Here is a 9,181-nt window from a genome sequence, read left to right on the forward strand (position 1 = left end):
CCAGAGATTATTTGGCATATTTACTCAATGAAATGACTTCAAGGCTTCAAATACTTTCTGGCCATTTTTTGCCTGTTATTTGAATAGTAGACAGTAGTATGGAGATGACAGGAAATTAAATAAAAGGAAAAAGAGAGATTCAAGGCAGATATGAACACTGTGTTTAAATGATCAGCAGTTTAAACTACTATCCACCAGGACACTTAAAGACATTTCTTCCAATTTGAGCAGTTTCTAACTAAATGATGTATAACGTATAAAACCAATCTCACCAGCAAAGGGGATATAAAGAGTTATAGTAATTATTTTTTCTGCATTTGCTCGCCTACATTTATTATTTAGAGCGTTTCTGGACCAGATGTATAGCTCTAATCCGTAAGTATCTCACACAAAGTACTACTTAGTGCACAAAATGTTTATCTCAGCCTAGAAAGGAAGAGATTACTATAATGGGAAATGTGTAGCACAAATTCAGATGGGTTTCCCTTCTAACACCTGTGGGTGGATAGTGAAAATCACACTATATAATATATCATATGTAGGCAGGCATACGCTGCTATGCATACATTTGAAGGAGTGCAGCAGAGCGTGAGAGTATGCAAATCACACATATGTACAGAAATGCTTAATACAAAGATACAGTCAGGTTGGTGGACACACATGCACACACAGTCACACACATGTGCAGTGATTGAGGCTGGAGAGATTGGAGAAAATTACACTGGGGAAAAGGTTTGACCTATCTCTCCACCTGCTCTGTGTGCACAGATAAATCCTCAGCCCCTGCTGGAACAGATGAATTATTGTTTTGTTCTCTGTGTTCAACAACATCCTTACTGATGTCAAAAGATGACCTGGTTTGTCTTTTTTTTTTTTTTTCTTTTATGCCATAGCTTTTTTTGGGCGAGGCATTTCATATTACTTTGAAGTACAGCGTGCATATGCTCATCAAGTGACTCTGGGCAGGTGCTGCTTGTTAATGTCAGAAATCAGAGGAGATAAAAGAGAAGAGGTCTCTGGGTTTCATCGGCTGCTCCCGAGAGTGTTTGTTAAAAACAATGTGTTTTGACCCCTCAGGTCTTCACATCTCGTGCTGATGAGCGCTGAGAGACGCTTGTTGTCGAGCTCAGTCATTTAAGTTTCATTTAACTCTTTCGGCTGTTGTTTTCTTCTGAGTTCTGAGTCACAGAGCAGTTTTTAGATTGTCACAACGCCTTCAGCGGAGGATCGCTATCATATGCATGAGTGAGCTTTCTTTTGTTTTTTTTTGTTTTTTTTCTTCTTATGAGAGCTCTTTAGTGTTGCTTTAATGTTTGTCTAGTCGCTGTCAAAAACGCTTTAAAGACTCACTCCAGTTCCCTTTAATAACAGTGATTGATTATTAAATAAAAACTGAAGGGTGCTGCTCATGCAACAGAATGATAAATCAGGGCTTTGAAATAAATATGTGACCAAAGTCTTCTACAGTGCCTTATCTTCCTTTGATCTGTCGTCTCTGTTGTGAAAATTTGGGATTTTCTATCCCAGTGTCTCTGCTTGCTCCCCCCTCCTCCTCCCCCTCTTTTTGTGTAGCCTATATGCTCTTTCATCAGTGTTATATTAGTACTGTCACACGAAAACCTCGCAGCCAGGATGATGAGGTTGCTACCTCGGGTTTAGCTGCGACCTCGCAGATGCAGATCAAATGCCAAGAGGCGAGATTTACGTGTCACTTTTACTGGATGAGGAATACGAGGCAGAGATACTCAGACATAAATGGATTATAAAAAAAAAGCGTCGGACGCTATCCAGCTGTGCCTGGAGCAGCATCTGTCCATAAGGAGGGAGAGTGGAGGAAGAGATGAGAGGAGGGAAGGCAGAAAGAGAGATGAAGAGAGGAAGGCGACTGCTTTGCTCAGTGTCACACAGTATCAACTCAGCTACCTCTGAATGCATCACGCAAATGAGGCATAACTATTGTCTCATTCACTTCTATGAAAATGTTCAGCATGAGAGCTGCATGTGTTTGACGACAGATGACAGAGGAGAGTTGGAGGAACAGTTTGCAGACTGTGGAGGATTCATGCAACCTTGCTGCTGATTTTTTAATGCATGTTCAATTCTGCTGAGGACGTGCCTTTGTAGCCTGCACTGCTAACTGAAAGAGCCAGAGCCCTCAAGGTTTTTTAGCACAAGCACAAACATTTCCTGCATGAGGAAGTGTCTAAATGAATGCGAGAGGGTGCAGAGACTTCTCTGCTTCTGTTCTCCACTGATTTGTGCTGTTCTTCGTGTCAGTTCAGGAAGCCTTGTGATGATTGTGTAGGTGAAATGGCTGCAAAGCACTCAACAGCTTTTGTCTCGTTGAGTCTTTCTTATTCTTTTCTGTGAGTTGTGCAGAATCAACAAAACATGTTACCTCTTTCATTTCCTGGTGAACATCCCTCAGCGCTGTGAGAACCTGCTCCAGGTTGTCCACCACCCGTTTGATCTGGTTTCGAACCACCTTCCTGCTGCAGCCTGCTTCCTTCCTCTGTGGTTCCCCATCACTGCTCGGCCTGTATTGGACCCATGTCTGGTTCTGGCCCAGGATCCCAACACGCTCCAGGTTCGGTCTGGGTTTCCTGGGGGCCCGTAGAGTTGTGGCACAGCCCAGGCCTTTCTGAGGAACCTCAGTGGAGAAGATGACTCCGTTGAGGGGCCCTTTGAAACCCTCCACAGGTGGTTCCCTCAGCGCTGTCAGGTCTCTCTGGCTCTGGGAGTTCCTGCTCTGATGTTTGATGTAGCTGAAGCTGGAGGTGAACTCGTGCTGCCTGTCTGTTAGTCCCTGAGTGTCTGAGCATACCCAGCTGGATGAATGAAGGTCTCTCTGGCGGTAGGTAGTACTGCTGCCGTAGTCCCACACCTTCCCCCTCCTGTCCACAACAGGCACCTTACAGTTAGGCTCCTCTGGAACAGGAGCAGGAGGTGGTGCCACTAGCGGCCCATATTTCCTGACTGAGGTGCTTGTCCCGTCATTCTGTGGCTGAAGGAGGGTCAGGTGGCTGCTGTGGTTCCTAACAAAGGTGTCCTGTGCAGAGCTCTTGCTCAGACCCTGCGGCCCGTCCCCTGCACTGATCTGTGGGTTGGGGTCTGGTTGCTGCTCTGGATTTTGGTTCACCCTGGCAGGACTGTCCTCCCTCTGCTTCCCCAGGATGTGATGCCCCCGCAGCACCACTGGCAGCATCCTCGCCATCCCCACGCCATTGCACCGAAGCTCCCCCTTCTTCGCCCGGTCCTTTCCCTGGATGGAGAAGAAGCCGATCCCCTTGGCTCTCTCCAGCGGGGTCAGGTTGTTGCGGGCCTCTTGCGAGCCGGATTTGTATGCTCCGTTGAGCCCCAGGTCACTGCTGTGGTGGGGCTTCAGACTATTGCGCAGCCAGGGTATGAAGTGAGGGGCGTGGGGCTTGAAGCCTTTCTGCTCCCCAGGTGCTGGAGCCCTGCTGTCAGAGAACATGGTGATGGATGATGTCCAGCAGCCTCACGGAAAGAAGAAGCAGAAGAGGAACAGGAGGACTCCTGAGACATTGAGCTTCCTCCTCTTTCTCCATGAATCTCCTGCCTTTGCCATTAACATAGACTCTATCTGCTCTGTCCTCAGTCTCTTCCCCCTTCCCTCTCCCTCTCCTACTCTGTCTCCAAAACTTTTATCTGCTTTTTCCCCTCCTCATCGGAGATACCACCCACCCACTCCCCTTTTGCCGCTAAAGCCTGTTACTGATTCTGTCGCCCTGCCTTTTTCCCTCTTCGTATCCCACCGTTTCTGCTTCTCCTCCTACTATCCTCTCCGTTGCAGTGCTCTTGAGCCCCTCACCCCCTCATTGGGCCGGCCTCGGAGATGCCGAGGGCCTCTTTCTCTCCCTCTCCGTCTTCGCTCTCTGCCTGCCTGCGTCTCACTGGCTCAGTAGCAGTGGAGGCTTCCTGTCTCTACATCTCTCTCTCTCTCTCTCTTTCACTCTCTCTTTCTGTCTCTCACCCCCCCTCCACACTGCGCTGCGCTGCCTCCTATCCTCGCTCTTTCTTCCTCCCACTCCCTCTCACTGCTCTAACTCCCTTTCTCTATTTCCCTCTCCTCTCCCCATCCCTGCCTTTTCTCCCTGTAACTCTGCTCTCATCTGAGAACCCCTTATCATCCTCTATCTTTGCAACTCTCTCTTTTCCTCCCCTTCCTGCCCCCCCCCCCCCCCCCCCCCCCCCCCCCCCCCCATCCCATCCCCACCTCCCATTTGTCAGGGAGAGCAGCTGAACTAGTGTTATTAATCCCCCGTTAGCCAATGTATACCCACGTGATTCCCCCTGCCTCTGTTCTCATCTGATTACTCCTTCCCCGGCTCAGCCCCTCACAATTAAATGCTGCTTAGGATACCAGAGGGGGTTTAAAGGAGTAGGGGAGGATGGCAGCAGGAAGGGATGGAGGAGGAATAGTAGGGGGGCACATAATTGCGACCTACAAGATCAGAGATCAGCAGCAGTTTGAAAGGAACTATAAGCCGCCCGGCTGCAAACAGCAGCCTGCCTGTGGCACGGCTCTCCCCAGTTTATTGTAACTGTCAGCAAATAGTGTCTTGTTACATCCCAGTTGTTTTCTTGTTTTATTTTCTGCCGCATATCCAACTTCCATTTGTTCCAATTATACAGAGACAGCTGCTATTTTGGGGGATTCTCATTCAAATTCCAATTCTTGGCTGTCTGGATTAGATTTCTTGTGTCTGACAAGCCCAAAGATGCCTCCTAGGTGCCTTTTCACTCAACTGCGGCTGCATGGATGGGTCCCTCCCTCTCTGGCAGCATCCGAAATGAAAAGACGGCAGCAGAGCCACACAAAAGCCCTGACAGTTTGCTGTCACTCAGTGGTGAGACACTCAAAGCATATGTCATTCTGTGAGTCAGCACAGCAATCTATTCCTCTGGTAGTGCCCTGTTAAAATATGACTTCATTGGCTGACATGTTCTACTATACAGGTACATGAGGGGGGGAGAGAAAACAGACACAGGCTCGATGTAATCTGCAGGCTAAGAAGATTCCTGCCTACATGTCGACAGACTGCTGTCAGCCAGTAATGACTACTAGTCTGGATAAAACTACTATAAAGAGTGGAAGTAATAGAGCAGCCACTATTAATCCTTGAGAGGATTGTTCCTCACGGCATGCTGGTGCACAAAACCAAAGTCTATTTCTGTGCTAGATTTAACTCTGAATGTATGTTTGTGTGTGTGTGCATGTTAAAGCTTTAAAGGTTTTACATGATGAGACTTGCAAACTGAATTTCAAGCCTTGCCTTACTATGCACTATGCATGTGTCTTTAATCCTGTACATGTATATGTCTACAGACATGTGACTCAAGTCTTTTGGTCCAAGTATCGAGCTGGTCGAAAGTCATTTTGTTCTTGGGCAAGTCAAGTCAAGTCTTACCTGCAGTAAGGTATTAATAATGACATTATTGGTCAACTTATCTAAGCTGTTCAAAATGCATGACAGTGAATTCCATTTGTATTATAATTATAGATATTCAGTGAAGTAAATGTATTCAAACAAAAAACAAATAAGCTTTAGAAAATTACTTTCTTCTCAACCAAAACAATATTTCCTCTCCATCACATTTAAACAGTGAAATACTGACAGCCAGACCAAAAAAAACACACACACACACACACACACAAAAAAAAACTAAACGGAAACCATAAAATGAACAAAGACAAGTCATTCAAGTCATCATGTCTCCAGTCAAATCAAGTTACGAGTCATCCGGGTCGGAGTCGTGTCTCATTTATTTTCCGTCCACGTCTCTGGTTCTTAAAGTGGTTCTGTGGAACTCCTGTGTTGTGCTGGAAACCAGTTAGTTTATGTTCGCAGACTCCATTTCTAAACTAACGTTAGCTACTGTTGCTCTCTGTCAGACGAGAGGAGAGAGGCCCTGAGACGAGGCACTCGAGAATGTGCATAAAGTCACATCCTTTGGACTGTTGAGGAAAATGCAACCCAAGTCCTTCACACAGAAATCAACAGTCCAACAGCATTAAACAACTTGAATAAATCGTCCACAGGCTTAAATAGGCAACCGAGAGAGACGGGGAAGGTCCCATTTTTCACGTCACGTAACAATTTGCTCACATATGGCCAATAAAAAAGTGATTAATACATATAAATTGATGAATATACCCATTTAAAATCCCAATGAACTAACTAAAACATTGTCAGAAGCTAAAAACGGGGTTGCTGTTTCAGCTCGAACTTTGGAGATGCATGGTTTTTACAGTCACATGTTTGGCTATTCAAAGTAGTCCAAATAAAATAAAACTGACATGACACATTTCAATTCATTCCCAGTAAAGTGGCAATTTCCAGGTGGCAACTTTATGTGACTGATTGCATTAAAAAAAGAATATGACCTTTCCTTTTTGTGTTTCAATGTGTGTGTGTGTGTGTGTGTGTGTGTAAGACCTCAAATTCACATTTCTTTTAAGTCTTTCTCTCAATCACTTGAGTCCTTGTGGAGCAATAAGCAGCTGTCACAGTCGGTCACCATTTGCTAAGTGGCTGGACGGCCTCACGAGTCCACATGTCATCACTCCATCCACTACAATAATGTGTTGTTGAGTATGTGTGCGAGTGACTGGAGGATACAGACAGAAACTGGTGCATAGCAGGGAGAGATTCTCCTTCTAAGTCTGCTGCAGGGTTTCTGACAGAGGTTCTGACGAGGCCTTTTTGTCTCCATCGTGTAGTTTTCAATCTCGGTGGAACAGTTGGGAGTGGAGGGAGGACTGACGGAGCATATGGCCTCATTGTAACCTCGTCCAGTCACTCCTGCAGCTCATCCTCGCTTGTTTTGAGTCCTGTAACAGGCCGACTGCCCGTCGAGAGGCAGCTGAGCGTGTGCGCTGGGACACTTTGGCTGCATGCGTGTGTGTGTCTACTGAACTTTGCCACTGCAGATACAGTTTCCTGGCTGAATTTCTTCGAGCGAGTGAGAGAGCACACACTGCCGAACACCTTACATAACTTGGTGGAAAAGATAGATGTTAAAGCAGCGCTTTGAAAGGCAAAAACCTCGAGTCTGTCAAAAAATGCCCTGTGCAAAATGGCTTTTAGTCGCAGTGTGAATGCACCTGGACGCTGGGGAACTTTCTATTGCCCCTTGGACAGCAGAAATGTATAGTTCTGGGAGGATTATACCTGATCACACTTCTGTATTTGTCTCGAAGTGAAAATGAGGAGTTTCCTGAGAGCACAGTGTTCTTTTTTGTGGCATTAAATATGGAAGTGAGCAGATGCTGTCCTCCCTAAAGTGTCCAGTGTCGCGCTGGTGATAATCCTCAGGGTTTCGCTGTGTTTGTGTGTGTGTGTGTTCGTGCAGCAGTGTCTTTCCCCGTCCTCTCATGTATATTTTTGTGTTGTTTGCTTTTGGATTCCCCTCCGCCGTGCTTTTCATCCTTGAACAACACGTCAGTCAGGTGCTCTCTGAGGACTCAAGCGAGAGAGGAAGAGAGAGAGACGTGGGGACACCAAGAAAGAGTAGAAGAGAGAGACAGAGAAAAAGGGGAGGAAGAGACGGGGGGGGGGGGCGAAAAAAGACAGTTTTGAAAGACTTCTAACTTCCAAGCTGACTGTCATAGCTGTGCTTGCCAGAGGGGAGAGCACCTTTAAGCATACTGGATGAGTGACGATGTGGAGGGACTACAAAAGCAAAGTAATACATAATAAGCAGCGCTCACTCTGCTCTGCCAGCTAACCTACATGAGATTGGTGGTGAGGAGAAATCTGGAAGAGCTTGAAAGGTCAGCAAAGGCCCGGTGTGAAAGGGGAGCTTCTCCTTTAACGCTCTGCAATAACATTTACAAAGTATGGACGCAGCTGTTAGATTGGGATGCTGGCCTCGACACATAGATTTCCATAGAAATGAGGAACAAAAAAAAAAACAGACGTGGTGACTGAATCACAACGTGACAAAATGTTTTACATACCTCAGTTATATTCACACAGTAATTCACTTCTTCTTATCTGCTGCCGAGGACATAAACCTGCTTTTTGTTTGTGCTGCAGCATAAATCAACATATTCCTCTGCTGGTTTTTGTTTGAAAAGTACAATAAAGCTATCACTGTTGCGCAAGCTTGAATCATTTTCTTCTTTAGTGCCACTCATCTTTTGACTGCGATCCCAGTCCTTTTTCACTCATTAGGCCTAAAAGGCATTTTCGCTGGCATCGATGGTAACAGAAAATCTAGAAATATGACTGTGTGATGATGCACGAGTGCAGAGAAATTGCCTGCTGTTTGAACACAATGCCCTGTGGTTTGTTTTGCTGCACCACCCAGAAGTCAAACATTAGGGTGTTTGCGCCCGTATTGACAGGCAGCCAGACTTTGTAGTGTTATGCCAAAATCAACTGCCTGTATCCTTGCAGGGATGGACGATGATAATCCTGCTCGGTTTTGTCCTTGCTAACAGGGATGTGCATGTGCAGAGAATCATCCCTTTGTCATATTTGATCCTAGAGGGAAATGTGATGCTACAAGTTTGTTTAGTCCAGGTTAGAAGTCTGTCACACAAATCATCACACGAGAGGAAAGAGTAATGGCTCCTCTGCAAGTTTAATTTTGTCAGCTCCTTCCTTCTTAGGATGCAGGACAGCTCCTTTGTAGTCACTTCATTATGTAGAAATGATAATTATGCCCCAGTGGAAGCTAGCTTCACCAAAATGTATTAAGAGCCCTCAGTCACATCCACTGATAATCACATCGTGACTGTCATTTTGAAAATTTAATTTTCAGAAGTGTTTGAACGAGACACACAGACAGCGGAAAATAAGTAAACTTAAATTCTCAATTTAAATCTTTCCCCCCTCTGCCTCCGCCCACAAATACTTCTTTATTACTGTTTCTACCTCTTACACAACTGCCCTAAATTAGAAGATGGGCAGAAATGAATCATTAAAGTTGATGTCAGGACGCTTTTGCTTTATATGACATCACAGTTACGTCAAGTAAGGAGCAAGAAAAAAAAGTGCAGAGAGAAGAGGCAATGAGACGTGACTGAGCTGCTCACATCTCAGTTTGGTCATAACAAAACTCTCTGAACTTGAGGGTGCATTCACAAAAAGGAGGGAAAAAAATGCACGGTGAGATAATGACCATTAGAAGATAATTGGGCACTTGGTGG

This window comes from Pagrus major, chromosome 11 (genome assembly GCF_040436345.1).
Source record: "Pagrus major chromosome 11, Pma_NU_1.0".
Lineage (NCBI taxonomy): Eukaryota > Metazoa > Chordata > Actinopteri > Spariformes > Sparidae > Pagrus > Pagrus major.